The sequence below is a fragment of the Dermochelys coriacea genome, chromosome 3, assembly GCF_009764565.3.
Source record: "Dermochelys coriacea isolate rDerCor1 chromosome 3, rDerCor1.pri.v4, whole genome shotgun sequence".
NCBI lineage: Eukaryota > Metazoa > Chordata > Testudines > Dermochelyidae > Dermochelys > Dermochelys coriacea.
In genome coordinates, this window is record NC_050070.1 from 91,981,091 (window position 1) to 91,999,202 (window position 18,112).

Below are 18,112 nucleotides of genomic sequence, written 5' to 3' on the forward strand. Positions count from 1 at the left end.
CCCCGGGGCTGGGGGGGAGGGGGATGTGGGAAAGACACCTGCCCCCAAGTATTGTACCACAGTGCACGCCCAGGCAGAGCTCTTAGGTGCAGCACTGGGCAGCCAGATCCCTCCCTTCTGCCAGGAGCCTGCATTCTGCAGCTCACCCACCCCACCCTCTTCTCTGCCTCCACCAATTTTCAGCTGAGATGATACGGAGTGACAATCCTCCTAACCAACAGTAGTGTGGCAGTGAGCAGAGCAGGCAACAAAGACTGGTCAAGAGGGGGTCACTGGTACCGCATGAGGGGTTGAGCATGGGTGGGGAGCTCCTCTGGCCCTGGGGCTGCAGGGGGGAAACAGAACTTGTCACCCCAAAAGGGGTCAATTTTTTATTCCTGCACACGCCCCTGCTGAACACACCACACACACACACCACCAATTCTGAAATTTCTACATACCAAATTTTAAAAACAAAGAGTAACACCAAATACTCATTGAGGAAATCGTCCCTAAATATTACAGGGGAAAAAAACAAACATATTGCAGCCACCATTTGCAATATGGCACTACATTTTGCTTATTACCGACACAAAACCACATAGATCTGCATACAGCATAGTTTAGGGAGGCCACACCAAGCCTAAACAAATAATCAAGATACCTAGCTACAGTGTGAGGATAGCATTAGCTGTTTGTGATGTAGGTGAAGATGCACAGGCTCTACATGGTAAAAGGAAGGCAGCAGAGACTGAGAAGGAGAACCGATTATTAGAGTGTACATGAAGTGGTGAATAACTTAACTAAGTGTTTCCTTGCTTTTTACAGTTTGAGTTGGCAGGCTATACAGTTTAGCCAACTTCACTCTAAAGTTAAGTGGAGTTTTTTCTAAGGGGGTTACTGTGTAGATAGAGAGATTTAAAACGGGTATCTATACAATGAAAGGATCATACTGTCATTTCTTGCACTTTTCCCTGCATCTCCAACCCTAAGCGGAAATATGAAAATGTACAAAGAGGACATCAGGGAGACACTGTTCAGAGAGAGACTGGTAAGTGAAAACAACAGAGGTTAGGCAGAGGTTACTGAGATCTGATTGACAGCTCTCCCATAGCCAGCAACTGCTGCTTAGTATCAGGGCCTGTAGACAACAAGAAGTAAGCAGCTAATCCTCTCACCAGCTTCCATTAAGTCACATGGCTTAACCTTACCCCGAGCTCATGCTGTTCCACTCTGAAGCTCATTAAAGCATTATTACTTAACCATCTGCAAATTAAACTCCATGAGACTTTTTGGTTACATTTGAGACAAAAAAAAGGAAGTCTTCTCCTCAGAATCCTTTCAGTTAGTACCAGAGTTCCTGGGGAGCCACAAAACTAGCCCAGTCAAGATCAGGGTTCAAGGGCAAATCAATTAACATGAACCAGCACTCTGCAGATGCTGCTTGTGGGGGTGACTGAGCTTTGGGAAAGACACTGTTTCTTTTACTACAAACCTAAATAACAAGGAGCACCCAATTCCTCAACACTCCTACTCCCCATTCACAGGCACAATTCTCCCAATTCTCCTTGTTCCTGCACACCTATGTAAGAAAATATGAAAGATAACATCCACAGGGCTAGAGTAACTTCCTTGCATAGCTTTACCATGGAAAGTGGGCTGGGCCCTTCAGGATTTAAAAAAGGGGGGAGGGCGGGGGGGAAGAAACGTGGGTAGAGGAGAACACCTACAGTTTGGGGACCTCTGTTTTCCCATTCCCATCACTAATCTTTGTGAGATCCCATTCCCCGCATTGGTGTTGGGACAGAAAAGAAATTGCCTCCCCATCCCACTTCATTCTTTTTTGGAGGAAGAAATATTCTGCTAGTGCCTGCCTCTCATGGCTGAAATCCATTTCAGAGCAGTGAACCCAGGAAGACATGTCGAGCAGCGCTACCATTTAAAACCCCAGCTAGCCAGTGATTTCAAGAAGAAATCACATGCACTGGTAAAATGCTGGTGTAGTCTGTTCTGTACCGACATCATACCTGGCAACAGAATAAGTCAGAGAGTGGAAGAGGAACAGGACAAGGCAGCCACATAAGTTCTTATGCAGCTTTTTTCCATAGGAAAGTAACCTTGGAATAGGCTGGAGCCTCCATTACTATGGAGCCCAGGAGTTCAGGGACTTATGCCACAGGCTATGCAAAATGGGGAAATTTTATGGAAAGAATCTTAAAAACAGAACAGCCCAAATCTGCATGGGGTTTAAAAAAAAATAAATAAATAAAAGAACCCACATGGAGAGAAAAGAGAATCAGAAAGACCCTAAATTATGATATTTCTCCTGTGGCAATGAAACTGTTCCAGTTAGCCATAACCCACCAAGAAAAAGGACTCAATCCAAAACACAAATTTTCCTTACAAAAATTCAGGAGTAAGGGTAGGAATTAAAGCACTACTTCATCCAACAAGACGACCAAATTTTGGAACCTATACAGCATTCAGACTTCAGCATTTCTCATCAAATAGGCTCCATTTTATTGAATCAGTTTTTATGTAAAGTTTATAGGCATTATTATTGATGCTGCCTTACTGGCTCAAGGTTCTTAAAATTTTCTGTTAAACAATCTTCTTGGTAATAAAATTTTAAAAAAAGCAGAAAAAATGGAGGAAGTTATTCCTGGGTTTCCTCTAAGACTACATCATAATCATATCCTATGGTATATAATAAAATGAACTGCTTTTCCAATTATCCTATTTTCTTAACCCCCGCCATAAAATTCCCTAAAATACCTAGCTAACATGTACAACATTTTTGTGACAAACAAGTATTGCCCTAACCAACAAGTCATAGAGACAGATAATTTGGAATCTCCTGCATTACACCTTAATAAATCTTACAATTTATTTATATACGTCAAAAGAGTACAACCATCTACTAGACAGGGGTATATTTTATATGTGCTAGTTATTACTTAGTGTATTATACTTCTGAATTAGTTTATTCTCAGCACTACACTGCTGGGATGAAATCAAAGAAAACAGCCTCAATCCTGGTCCCTTTTTTTTTTTTTTTTTTTTTAAAAAAAAAGGCAGAATTCTCATTTGAGAGAAGACCCAGATTTTCGTTATTTTTTTATCCTCCTACATGCTCAATTTACTCCTTGTCTGTTCAGTAAAGTTTATAACACAATATCAGAAAATATTTTTAACACTGATAGTGTCCCTTTAGGCGAATCAAAATACTGATTTAAAATAACTAAGGGAACCTCCGGGGTCACTTTCCGAGTCAGATACATCACATGTTAAATTATGGCCCAGGAATGGAGCGGCTAGAAAGTCTTATCCAACTCACTTTCTGGAGGGAGGGAGGGAAGGAGGGAGGGGAGACTTGCAAGAGGGGAAATATGGGCCAAATTCTGACTTCAGAGATACCAATGAAAAAGTGCTTTCCACATGTCTTGGATAGTATGCAGCAAGATTGAAACTGGCAAAAAACACAACATTTTTGGTTGTTATACAGTATCCCAGTGCTTCCAACACTGTACTCCCTCTGCTTGCTCTCTCCAGCACAACCACATAAGAATGTTTATATAATTAAAAACTTGTGTTTACTAGTAGATTTTTCATTTATCTATTTAGTGGAATAAAACTTAGTGCCCAAACTACTTACCAGAGTCCCTTTAAAGAAGAACTTCAATTCTTTACCTGCTAAATCTATGTTCCGGTTTCTGTTTTTTTCCTGGTATGTCTAATAATCCTAACATCTAAAGCAGGACAGGGAGCTGAATTATGCATCTTCTTATACCACATTAGGTGTTGTGAGCACATTTTTAACAGGGAAAACAGAAGCAAAAATTGGGACTTAGTTGAAAGACTCATCTAACACCAGGGTAGATAAAAAAAAAAAAAATCAATGATTTAAAAAAAAAAAATGGATTTTTTTTTTAAAAAAAAACAGACTTGACAAAATGCTTTTTGAGGAAAAACCACCTATCTAAAGATAAAGATATATTTGAGCTATAATGTATCTCATCATGGAACAGGGATTATAAATTCTAATTCTATAGTATGAGACAATATATTCATGTAATATCTAAGAAAAGTTTTGTAAATGAGTTCCATTGGTTCATGGATTATGGACCCAATCTTATGGGGTACAAGGGTTTCTGTATAGATTTAGGTGAACCTTTCAATCTACCCAATGGGACTCAGTACTCAGTCTAGAAGATACCATCAGAGATGCTTAGTTTTGTAGTTCTCAAACTGTGGATTTGTGTCTCCAGAGTTAACATGCTTGTTAACAGCAAAAATGTTTTAAATAAATAAAATAAATATATATAGAGAGAGGTGAGAAATAACAGACCTCAACCCTATTGTCCCTCTGCAGATTTCTGTAGAGAGTCAATCCCTTACCTCTCTCTAAAAGTGCAAAGTTTCAAAAAAAATTCAATGCATAGATGATTGTTGGGGGCAGAATAGATCTGGACAAGGAGAAGTCATCTGGAGATAAACGTGAAAAGGGAGGGACAGGCAAGAGAAACAAAAGTGAAACTGTCTTGAGGTCTGAGTGTAGTCTTCATTGATTTGAGATCTACCATACCATTCTCTCACTAGAAGAGAAAGCCTAAAATGGCAGCAGGCCGTAAAAGAGACCCAGTTTGGGAATATTTTAACGAAGTTCCTCTACCTGTGAAGAATATCTATTAAGGTTATAACAACCAACAAGAATGCACTTTTATGTAGAAATCCATGATTAAATAGAGTCTTCCTGGCTAGCGATTTAAATCAATTTGATTAAATCAAAATCCACCTGTCTTCCACCATAATATTTTGTTTGAAATTCACTAGATGTAGTTTAGGCTACAAATTATATATGTGGTGCTTTGATACTATACTGGTTAGTATAGAAAATCCTACATTACTGAACTTGAATTTGCCATTTTAGAGGTAAAGTGAAACTAGTTGTTTAGAGACCTCATTTATGAGTAAATGTGTCACTATTTATCACAGGTTTCAGAGTAGCAGCCCTGTTAGTCTGTATCCGCAAAAAGAAAAAGGAGGACTTGTGGCATCTTAGAGACTAAAATTTATTTGAGCATAAGCTTTCGTGAGCTACAGCTCACTTCATCAGATGCATCCGATGAAGTGAGATGTAGTTCACGAAAGCTTATGCTCAAATAAATTTGTTTAGTCTAAGATGCTACAAGTCCTCCTTTTTCTTTTTACTATTTATCACAGTTTCCCCACCAGTACCAAAGTGTTTTCTTCTCTCAGAAAGCCAGAGCAACCACTTACCTCATTTGCGCAGTTTTAAGAAGAGCAAATACTGTATGGCACGTACATCCCCAGAGTTGCTGAAATCAGTGGGCTTTCCTAGTATCAGAGGCTTTCAAGTCTGGCATTTTATCTGGGCTATAAATTAGGAAGTCCTGATCACTGAAGAAAATGCAGGTATTAAAAAGCAGCCAAAAAACCTGCACACTTTAAACTACCTCTCTGATTCAATAAAGTACTTATTACAGAAATAAAAATATTCTTAGCAATCAGAAGAGAAGGTTTAGAGAAGGCAGACATTCCTATCCTAAGAGCTTGCTAAAAAACCCTTAAATTGGGATTACAGAAGTTGTGCTCAGCTGCACGTCATCTTTTCAGAATGATTCTCCAAACAATGCTTGCTGCAACTCTTAGTTAGACCTCTGCGACACAGCCACAAGTGATTTAAAACCAGCCAAATCATGACTCACACAGTCTCTGCAATATATCACCACATCTGGCTCATGAAGGGGTGGGAGTCTGTACAAGCCTTCTCTAAACAGTTGCCGAGAACAATGCAAATTTGAGTTAGGGATGGGGGTTTAATCAAAATTGAACATTTGGGGCTCTGTCAAGAAAGTTTTTAGTACTGCAGCCATAAGCCATGTGTTTTCCCTCGTTTCCATCTGACGATTATGGCTGGACTGGGAAGCCTTGATGTAGAGGGGATAAGCCACTGCAAAGCAGCTGGAGGACCTTAAACTGGACAAGCAAATAACCAGTCCAAACAAAAGAGACCACTGAAAAGGTTGATTTACCATTCTCTAAAAGCAAAAATACATTTGCATGATTCAACAAAAAGCTGCCAATGGTGAGACCACTGTGATGATTTACATATGTACTTCACCACACATCCTTTGGAGTCTCTCTGTACTACTTTCAAATTTTAGCATGCCAAAAACATTAAAAGGATAATTTAGTTGCAATTACTGCAGGAAAATAAACATTCCTTCAAACAAGCATCTCCCCCAAATATAAACAGACAGAGATATTAGCTATCTTTCTATAATAAAAATAGGAGTCCAGACACAGCAGAGAAAAACTAAAGTGTGTAACTACTTCTGTACAAGGATAATTTGAAACAATAAGGACTACTTAGTTAAGAGAAGAGACAAAAGGTATAGCAAGTAATGAATGGTATAGAAGAACTAAATTGGCACTTTTACTTACCATCATAAAAAACAAGGGCACAGCCAAAGAAATTGAAAGGCAAAATGTTTAAAATTGATAAGGGGTATTTATGTGAAGTTTTTAAAATACAACATAATAAACTGGTGGAACTCATTGAGGACAACAGATGAGCAAGATCTGACAAAGGACTATACATTTATATGGATAATGACTTTCATTAGATCAGATTAAAATGATTAATAGCACAAACCTATTACTAACTAATGGGAATTAAAAAGAAATTTCCCCTATGGCCTGGATATTCTGTATACCATTATGGGTTTTCATGAACCCTCCTTTAAAACATTTTATATTGTCCCCTGTCAGAACCAACATATTGAACTAGATGGACAAAGAATCTGATCCTGCATGAGAGTTCCCTTGCATCTGAAAGTATGTTCACCAAAGGTTATAGGCAGCAAGTCTGAACTCCTTGTCTAGCTGCTAAATATAGAAGCTTTTAAAAAAAAAAAAAAAAAAAAAAAAAAGTGAATCGTGTTTTGACTTTAGGGAAAAAATTTTTTAAACGTATACTCTACACGCAAAATACGACAACGACGACTACTACTAAGAAAAGGGGGGGAAGGGAAAGGAAAAAGAAAAAGTGTCCATAGTGCTTATCGCTGCAATATTTAAACAGGTCACATTCTAGGTCTTTAAATGATCACTTGAGATAGGAAGCAGTTTTGATAAGGGCCATTTCTAAAAGCGAATTAAGAAAATGAAGCACTGCTGGCAGTGAGTAAGTAATTACATAGTCATTGTGCTAACCAGAATTTGTCTACCTAAGCAATGGACTGCACACAAATCAGAATCAATACATCACATTATTCTAAACTGCTCCTTAGAATATTGGATGTAGTCTACAATGTTTCCGTCATTAAGTGGTGGTGTTTTTTAAATAAAATCAATCAATCAATCACAATTTGGTTTGTTTTGGTAGGCAAGTCATTAAAAGCACACAAAATTCACAAGACACAAAAACCTTAAGGTCAAGCTTAACAGCTGCTCACGGCCTGTAATTCACGGTGCTGCTCAGATATGGTAAAAAAAAAATCACTACTAGGATGATTTGTTACATTGTTTTTATTTCCTTGAAATTCCAGCTACCTACAGATGTATCAAAGTCATGCACCGAGAGGGCCGCTGAAATATTAGTACCGCCACCAACACTCAGTAGTGCTTTCTTGTTGAGAGGATGGAGACAGGAAGAAAAACAAAGATGCCAGCCTGAAAGCCTCTCAACAGCCTGCAGAAAATGAAAGCCACAATGCACATGCTGTGCAGAATGCCACAAAGCATCACCACCAGGGACTTATTTAAAACCATCATCATTGTGCTTCAGGATTCATTCCCACATAACCTTCAATTTTACACTACATTTTTTCTGAGGTGATATTATAGCCTTGGTTACTGTAATCTAGAATTGTTTCTTTAAAGTAATGGGGCAAAGAAAAAGATGGCTCTCTCAGAATCACATCTCTTAAGACCTCTTAAGCATGGACATAAATGTACGGTCACATTGTGGAAACACTGCTGCCATTTGGGCATGCTGAAGCATGTCATGGGAAAGGGGAAGAACCCTCTACTTTGATCTTTAGAAGCCATTACCTAACTAGCTTGCAAAATGTAAACAGACACCCTTTGAATTCAGGAGTACCGCACCGAATACATAAAAACAAAACAAAAACAAAAGACTGAGAAGAAACACGCTTGGTTGAGATACTCATTCTCCTGCATACACATGGTTCATTACAAATATGGTTTGAAGTTATGCTCCAAGTGAAGATGAAACTGGGTGATTTAACATGATGTACATACAAACAACATCACATTAATACTCCATTTTAAATATGCAGTACATATATATTGAAAGGATCAAGCATAAAGTCTTTCACTTTCTGCTCATTAAAAGAAAAAAAAGAAAAAATAGGAGCTCTTGGAAAAAATAAACCTCAAGAAGCAAAAACACATTTCAGTGGATTTGAACAAATAACCTTTTAAAAGGAATGATCAACTATAAAATCAAAACCTAACAATATTTTGTGCTCCGCAAACCCTAGTCTCAGAGGCACAGGACCAGGCAGATGCGGCAAAGAGAATTTTGGAAAAAAAAAAAAAAAATTCAGAGCCATTTGAGAAGTACAGGCAGAACTCCCAGGATTCAGCATGGGAAAGCTGACTTTTCAAAAAGGCACTCATATACATTCGGGGGGGGGGGGGGAAGGAAATATATACATCAATCAAAGCTGCTCCTTGAGGGTGTTTTTAAGCAAGAGACATACAATATTATAGTAACTGCCTACACAGATTAGTGGCAATGCTCAAAAAAGGTTTCATGGTTCAGTAGGATAAGCAATGGATACATATCCCAACCTCTGAAAGCTCCCCAGTAAGTTCTTACTGAAGATAAAACCCATCAGTTAGAGAGTGAGGAAGGAAGTGTTCGCCTTCAGCTTCCTGAAACCATCTGCACGCTGCTTCTGGAAGAAAATGAGAACAGCAAATAGGGGTTATGAACCTGAGAAAAGGTTCAGTAAGGATCTGATGTGAGGTAAGAGTGAAGACTCATCTTACTTTTAAACTGCCTGAACCAGTACACCTCAATCACTCCTGTACTCTCCCTGTTGCACACAATGGTTTAGCCTCCTGAGGGCTGTAATGGTCTGGTATAATTTTGGCTGTTGGGCTTGGTGTTGAGGTTTCGGGATGGCATTTAGTGGCCTATGATATACAGAAGTTTAGACTAGATGATCTGGTGGTCCCTTCCGCCTGTAAACTCATAGGGTATGTCTACATTGCAACTGAACATCCATGGCTGGCCCAGGTCAGCAGACTTGGGCTGAGAGACTGTAAAACTGCAGTGTAGACATTCAGGCTGGAGGCCAGGCTTTGGGACCCTCCTCATAGGTCCCAGAGCTCAGGCTCCAGCCCAAACACCCACACCACAATTTTACTGCCCCACAGCCCAAGCCCCACAAGCTTGAGCCCGCTGACAAGGGGCCAGCTACAGATGTTCAAATGCAGTGTAGACATATCCTATTAGTAGGGCCCTACGAAATTCACGGCTGCGAAAAACAGGTCATGGACCGTGAAATCTGGGCTCACACGTGAAATCTGGTCTTTTGTGTGCTTTTACCCTATACTATAGGGATTTCACCAGCATTTCTCAAACTGGGGGTCCCGACCCAAAAGAGGATATTGGGGAGGTTGCAAGGTTACTGGGGAGGAGTCACAGTATTGCCACCCTTACTTTTGCACGGCCTTCAGAACTGGATAGCCGGAGCGCAGTGGCTGCTGGCCAGCTGCCCAGCTCTGAAGGCAGAACCGCCTCCAGTAGCAGTGCAGAAGTAAGGGTGACAATTCCGTGATCCCACCCCCACATAATAACCTTGCAACCCCTCCGCCCACCACACAACCCCTTTTTGGGTCAGGATCCCTACAGTTACACCACCATGAAATTTTAGATTTAAATATCTGAAATAATGAAATTTATCATTTTTAAAATCCTATGACCATGAAATTGACCAAAATGGACCATGAATTTGGTAGGGCCCTACCTACCAGTAAACCGGGCCAAGCCTCCTGATCTTCAGCTGCAACGCAAGAGAAAACAGTGCAATTCAGGAGAAGGGTGGATCCAAAGATGCCTTTAACCCATCTTTGCAGTCCCTGAATCCGAGGCCAGTTGTGCATCAGGCTAGTCCCTTAGAATAGGTCAGAGCAACTGGAAGGCTGCTCTAAATCATACTGGCTATCAATGTCCCAAAGAAGTTTTTATGGCAGCTATGGATCCCAAGTGCACAGGGAAGCCTCAGCTATGCCTCCAATTCAGGAGCCAGTGGGTAGCTGCTAACGGTGGCTGTATTCTATTCATAGGATTCCCCTAGGCAAGGTGATCTGCTTGTTGCCAGTTATAATAGCCACAGGCACTGGCTTCCTCTGGGCCCTGGGGTGCTCAACCCCCCACTCTGCCCCAGACCCCGCCTCTATCCACCTCCTTCCCCTGAAACCCTCACCCCACTTCTTCCTGCCCCCACCCCATCCCTCCTCCAAGCCCCTCTTCCAACCCAATTCCATCCCCCCCCCAAGTGCACCCCATCCCCCGCTTATCCCCCTTCCCTCCTTCTCAGGGCCTCCTGCATGCCGCAGAACAGATTGCGGTGGCGTGGGAGGCAGAGGAGTTGATTGGCAGGGCCGCCAGGACGCGGGAGCCACGGGGGGTAGGGGGAGCTGGCTGCCGATGGGTGCTTTTTTTCCATGGGTGCTCTAGCCCTGGAGCACCCCTGGAGTCGGCACCTATGATAATGGCCTTACACCTGCGTTGCAGAGACAGTGCAACACTAACTGGCCTCAGCATAAAGAAACTCTGGGCCCCCATTCTGAAAAATACTTACATTTAAAATTTGTAATTTAAGAATTTCAATACGATTCCCACTCTAATTTTGTTGCTTATTTTCCCCCATTAAATATTTTTTTACAAATCAACATATCCAACCTCCACATTTGAATTTTCTTGAAAAATAAATCTTACTAAAACAGCAACAAAAGAATGGTCACTGTAATTTTTAAGAGGTCCTTGATACTGAAGGACAAATTATGTTTTGTGTCTGAATTAAGGGCCTACGTATTATGCCTACAACTGGAAGGTCATCTAAAAGCAGGTTCTGTGGTGGACGCAGGACACAGCAGTCAGAGGCAAATCAGACAGCTGTCATTTATTGAACAATAACCTGTGGTAGTCAAAAGACTATAAAGGAAAAAGTTACCTACCTTTCGTAATTGTTGTTCAAGATGTGTTGCACATGTCCATTCCATTCAAAGTGTGCACACCCATGTGCACAATCTTCAGAGATTTGTGCATTAGCAATATCCATAGAGTTGGCTGTGGCGCCCCCTTGAGTGCTGCGCTCATGCGCTGGTATATTAGGCACAGACGACCCTACACTCTCCCACTTGCCAGCAACTCCAACAGAAGGGCAGGAGGGTGGATAATGGGGTCACCAGGGCTGACGTTAGATTTTCTGAGGCTGAGGCCAAAGCCCGAGCGCAATTACTTCAGCCCTGGATGGTGGGGCTCAGGTTACAGGCCCCCTGCCTGGGGCTGAAGCCCTTGGGCTCAGGCAGAAGGGCTCAGGCTTTGGTTTGGCCTCCCAGCCCAGGGCAGCGGGACTCAGGTGGGCTCAGGCTTCAGTCCCCGCTCCTGGGGTCATGTAGTAATTTTTGTTGTCAGAAGGTGGTCGCAGTACAATGAAATTTGAGAACCTCTGGTCTGGTAGCTTGCAGTATTGCTCTACCGAAGCCAGCATTGTCCTGGACCTGCTGGGTAAGTGCATAATGGGACATGAACGTGTGGATGGACAACCAGGTGGACATTCAGATCCCAAAGAGGGACGGGGTCCCTGGCGAGCAGGCAGAGGTACTCGAGGCCCTCGGGGAAGCTGGCAGTCACGTCCTGGGTGAAAACCAACCTACCCTCAAGTGGTGGATGGAAGGCCGAGACAGCAGCCAAGTGGACTCTGATCGATGAAAGGGACAGGCCTTGGAGCTTGAGATGCAGAAGGTAGTCCAGGATTAACTGCAGTGAGGCCCAATCAGGCCGAACGCCTTTATCAGAGGTCCAACAAGCAAACCACTTCCATTTGGCCAGGTAGGCTGCTCTGGTGGAGAGCTTTCTGCTGCCCAACAGGACCTGTTGGACACTGACCAAGCACTCCTGCTCCTCTGCATTAACCATGCAGCAGCCAAGCCATCGGGTGCAGCGCTATCAGGTTTGGATGCAGAAAACTGCCACGGTTTTGGGACAGCAAGTCCGGCCTGAGTGGTAGCTGTTACAGAGCAGCCACTGAGAGGTCCACTGCAACGTGCTGAACCAGGACCAGAAAGGGTCTGAGGCCTCCTTTTGCTTTCGGGATGAGGAAGCAGTGGGAGCAGAACACCTTTCCTTTCATGTCCTGAAGGACCTCTTCCACCGCCCCCAGGTGCGGGAGGTTCTCGACCTCTTGGATGAGAAGTTGCTTTTGAGAAGGGTCCCTGAAGAGGGACAGGGAAGGGGGGTCAGAGGAAGGGATGGCCATGAACTGCAAGGTATAACCTGAAGATATTATTTCGAGCACCTAATGGTCTGAGGTCAACTGAGACCAGGCTGACCGGAAGGGGGACAGGTGGTCAAGGAAAAAGTGGGAGGGTGGATCCTGGGAAGCGACCGGGGCGCCATTCTCGGGCATACCCTCCAAATGTCTGCTTCTAGCCTCCTTGGTTCCTGGGGGGAAAAAAACAAAAAAAACCACCACACAGGCTGAGCAGACCAATGGGAAGACGATGGGTGCTGCTGCATAGACCCCTCATCTCTACCCTTTCTCCTGTAGGTGCTCAGCTGGGGAGGCCCCCAGGACCTAGACTGGGGAGGTGGAGGAGATGGAGGATGGAACAGCTTCCTCACCTGCTAAGGACTATGAAGACCCAAGGAGTGGAGGGTGCCACGGGGGCCTTCAAGGCCATGGAGCCTTGAGTCCGTGAGCTCAGAGGAGAGTCTGTAGCATCCCAGGCCATCTGGAGCGCCCCTCTCTCCACCACTGTGCCTTCTTCTACTAAAGCGGTGAACTCCTGGGCTTGGTCCTGTGGGAGGGCCTCCTTGAATTTGTAACTTGTACATATTAAAATTGTACCTGCCTAACAGGGCCTGGTGGTTAGACACCTGAAATTTTAGGCTGCTCGTGGAATCAACTTTGACAAACAAATCCAATTTCTTGGCATCTTTATTTTTTGACATGCCACTGATATGGCCCTGCCTGTCCCTTTCATTAACAGCAGATGTGACCAGTGATGCCGCTGGAGGATGCATGTACAAATATTTGAACCCTTTTGCAGGGACATAATACTTCTTTAACGCCTTCTTAGAAGTAGGCGGAATGGAAGAGGGGGTCTGCCACAGTGATTTCGCAATCTTAAGTGGACAGGCAGGGCGACCCGGGCCAGAGTGGAGGAGAACATAACATTAAAGAGGTCGGACTCCTCTGCAAACTCCTCAATATTTAAGTTTGAATTGGTAGCCACCCTTTTAATGAGGACCTGGTGATCCTTGAAATTGTCAGGGGGGACTGCCTGTTTGGGAGGGACCAGCCACCGCTTCATCTGGAGACAATGACGACGATGGTTGCACTGCCGGGGAAGGGGCAGATTCCCCTTCCTTCTCCAGGGATGGCTCCTTAGGCATTGGAGCCTGCTGCACTGCCCTCACATCAGATTCAGTGCTGTGTTCCACCTCTGGTCCCGGAGCCAGCTTTTCTGAGGTGGCCATGGAAGACTGGTGGGATTATGGGACCAACATTACAGGCACGCACCACAGGATCCGGTAAGGTCATTGAGCAGGCCACTTGTCCCTGTTGCCATGCTGCTGCAGATGCCACACCGGTCTCGCAGGTCGGCATTGAATCACCCCTCCTTGGTGAGGGGCTGAACTCCCGGTCCGACTCAGACCATTGCCCTACCAGCAACCAAGGCAGGGCTACTGAGGCCTCAGTTTGCTGATTGACCCAGGGCAGCGATCAGTGAGACAAGGGTAAGGATTGGTGCCTGGCCAGGGAGAGGTAACGGGGAGGTGAAGACCGGTGTTGTGATGGGGAGCGATCTCGCCCCAGTGGGAACTTTGTCTGGGAGACCATCTAGGCGAAGGTGACCTGTGCAGTGGAAATCTTTGGTGGGAAGCTCACCTGTACAATGGATACAGGGACCAGTACCTTGACTCAGGTGTCCCATGCCCCATAGGGGGAGAATACAATGTCAGGGACCTGGGCCTTCTGACCAAAGACCGAGGGTATGGTGCCAGGGTCCTAGGCTGTGGAGATGAGGATCGACACCTGCAGTCCGGGGATCGAGGGTGCTTCACTACCCTATGGGGCAGTCCCATGACAGGCTTGTCCTTAAGTGCTGGGGTCTTAGCTGAGTCTGGTGCCTGGCGTGGCGAGTGCTGTGACAGACAGCCTGCTTGTTCCTTAGCTGCCAGCGCCGCTTTGGGCAACGAAGGCTCTAGGAGAAGACTGAGTCCCCTGCCACTCCCGGGAGTTCGATCCCTGGCTTGGCTGGGTGGTCCGAACACAGCGGTACCCCCATGAAGCCGCAGAGCAGGCACATGGCCTGACATAGGTCCTTTGCCCAAAGGCCCTTTCCTCTCTGGTGCCAGGGTGCTCTTCTTCTTTTGCAGCTTCTTAGGCACTAGCGAGGGGGATCAGTGCTGGGCGGAGCCCAGTGCTGGCGATGCGTTCTGCACAGATGACAAGGTGCTTGGCATGGGGTCCGAGCAGGAGGACTCGGACGCAGGACAAAGTGCAGCCTCCATGAGAAGAACCCTCAAGTGGCTATCCTGCTCCTTCTGGGTTCTAGGGCGAAAGCTTTTACAGATTCTGCACTTGTCCTTTCTATGGGAATCCCCTAAGCAGTTGTCATGGGGGTCACTAATAGGCCCATTGCATGACAAGCATGGTTTGAAGCCAGGAGAACGGGGCATGCCCCACGCCAGGGTGAAGTCCCAGCCGAGACTAACTACCAAACTACCTAACATTTAACTTAATGGCCAAGTACCTAAAACTATATACAATGAAGATAAACAATGGGCTGTAAAGAACCACGAATATTCTTGCAATGCAAGATGAGGTGCTCCAACCAATCATCACGGGCAGTAAGAAGGAACTGAGCAGGCATAGGGTCGGCAGCACCTAATGTACCAGCACACAAGCGTGGCACTCAAGGGAGTACCACAGCCAACCCTACAGATACTGCCAAGGCAAAAAACTCTGACAACTGTACACGTGGCCATGCACACACCTAGAACGGTATCAACATGAGGAAGCACTCTAAGAAGAAACAGATTTACTCCAGAACGCCTGCTCCACAAGGGTAGACTGTTCAGAGGAAAGTAAAAATAGCTGTGAAGAATTCAGTATTTGAAAAATTAAGAGACTGTTGTGGTAAACTATGCTTCAAAGCAGCACCCTGGCACCCCCATATTCACCACTGTAATATAATTATGATCTGTTTTGTGCAAAGTATGCCTTGTGAGGTACAAGATACACAGATACAAAGATACAAAGATGTTTTCTAGCAACTCCTAGAGAAGGTACAGAACTTTGCGAAGGCTCATGTGGGTAACATTACATTGTTTAACAACACTTGAAAGTTGTATGGTCAAAACCTAAGGAGGACCTTGGGCACACTGCCTCCGCATTAGTCAGTGACTAAACTCCTGCAATAAACTAAAGGAAAGTGTGTGTGGCATGCTGTGCTTCAAAGCAGCACCCTGCAACCCCCATGTTCACTACTGCCATATAATTATGGCATGTTGTGTACAAAGTCTGCCTTGTGAGGTATCATTTTAAAACTCTTGATCTGTTTACAGGATTTTAATGTTTGATTGCATCTGCTGTCATTGTATGTGGCGTTATGTGTGTGTTACTGAAATATGTTGTGAGGTTGGGAACACCCACAAGCAGCCTTTCAGGTACAACAATGGAGCAGCCAGATGCTGCTGATGGTCCATTAAATGAATCCACACTCCCAAAGACTATCACAGGAATTGTATACAATGGAGACTTCTCAGAGATAGCACATGGACAATGGAGACTGCTTGATTCACAATCATAGCAAAGGATCTTTCGAGCAAGCTGGAAAAAACTATAAAAAAGAGGGGGAAGTGACATCACTGGCCCTCACTCCCCCACAACTTGACACTTTGGAACACATCTGGAGAACAAAGATTGAACTGGGGAGGTGGTCCCAATCTAAAAAGGAGAGTCCCAGCCTGTAGAGCGAAGATCTATAATCCGCTTGTATTATCTATCAGGGTGAGACGTCTTGATTTAAATCCTGTTTTGTCTCGGAACTCAGATTGCAATTTTTCTTTCTAGGTAACCAACTTTGATCTGTATGCTTATTATTTATAATCATTTAAAATCTATCTTCCTGTAGCTAATAAATCTGTTTTATATTTTATCTAAAACAGTGCATTTTGGCGGAAGCGCTTGGGAAATCTGCTCAGGTTACAAGGGCTGGTGCAAGTCCTCTCCACATTGAGGGAGGGGCGGACTGGGTAATAAAAACTTACACTGGTCAGGCTTCTGTCCAGGGCAAGATGGTATGGCCCTGAGGTCCTAGGCCAGGAAAACTGGAGTGGTTTGTAACCTGTCACAACACCACAGTGTGAAAGAGAGCCCAGGCTGGAAAGTCAGAGGACAAAGTAGTACCCCAATTCCAGGTTGCACCCAGGGTACCCATCACAATTGTATTGTGTTTTTCTTAATTGGATTTATCCAGCTGTTTACCTAAAAAGGAGGTTTTAATCAGGGACATGAATGGCAGAATTATTTTAAAAAGTATGCATTGCACATTGTGAAAGAGAATAGATACTACACCATCTCTTTCTTTACAGTTGTAGAAAAGATTACATATCCCTGTATCTGATCAAAGAGAAAACAAAGAAAATATCAAGCAAGTCCAAAAGCAAGTTTCACTTATCGCGCAGTCAGTGGAAACAAGTTATAAATAACCTCTGCCGAGTCTAACTTTGTGATGGCCGTCTGAAGTGAAAGCAGGGCTGCTGTTATGATCTGTTCATACACACACACGGTAAGTCTAGCTTAAAACATACCCTTACATATATCTTAAATGTATTTCAGCAAGTAAATTAAAAAACATGTTTAAATAAAGTTACACCATCAATGGGTAAATTGATCTTACTAGTACACTGAACACAAATAAGTACACTAGTATTTATATATCAGTGTGTTGCTTTTTCTTTTTCTGGTTTTCCCATAAAAAAAAAAAAACACACACACCCACACTAAGAATTAGTTAAGTGTAATTCCAGTACAGCAATACACTAAGGAGTGTGGTCAACTTGATTTTTTAAATGACTAATTTTTTTTAAAAAGTAAATTGTGACCAAGCACCCTTTTGTCCTGTTCCAAAAGACCCTTATAAACCAAAGAAGGGATCAACCCAAGAGTGATACAATGCCACAAAAGACACTTGTTCACACTTTCTCCTCCCCTCGTTCTCGGTTTGCTCCTTTGCCTACCGCCTCTTCAGTTTCAGCATCAGAGTTGGTGCTGCAATAGTTACTGATATACAATCTCCTGCAGAGCTCGGAGCACCCACAAGATCAGTGCAGGAGTGTGGTGCAAATGACCAACAACAAGAAAAACAGTAAATTACTACACACAAAATCCTATTGAAAGCAGAAAAACACAGAAAAAACAGAGACAAATGATAACTCCCTCCCCACTCCTAATCTCCTTCTGTTCCAGTAATTTTGAGAATTATTTTTGAATAGTAGATGTACAGCTTTCAGAAGGAAAGGTGATTTTTAGATGAACAGTTTCCCTTTATCTTGAAAAAATGGAAAAAGCAATACTCCAAGGAGAAAAGGAGTACTTGTGGCACCTTAGAGACTAACAAATTTATTAGAGCATAAGCTTTCGTGAGCTACAGCTCATTTCATCGGATGCATTCAGTGGAAAAAACAGTGGGAGATTTATATACATAGAGAACGTGAAACAATGGGTGTTACCATTCACACTAACCATAGTGATCACTTAAGGTGAGCTATTACCAGCAGGAGAGTGGGGGGGGACCTTTTGTAGTGTTAATTAAGGTGGGCCATTTCCAGCAG

The 18,112-nt window shown here is 43.6% G+C and overlaps 1 protein-coding gene across 1 annotated transcript in view; it reads right to left on the reverse strand.

The window, feature by feature from the left end:
* The window catches only part of CEP85L (centrosomal protein 85 like), a 155,014-nt gene that overhangs the window by 107,337 nt on the left and 29,565 nt on the right, over positions 1 to 18,112 (reverse strand).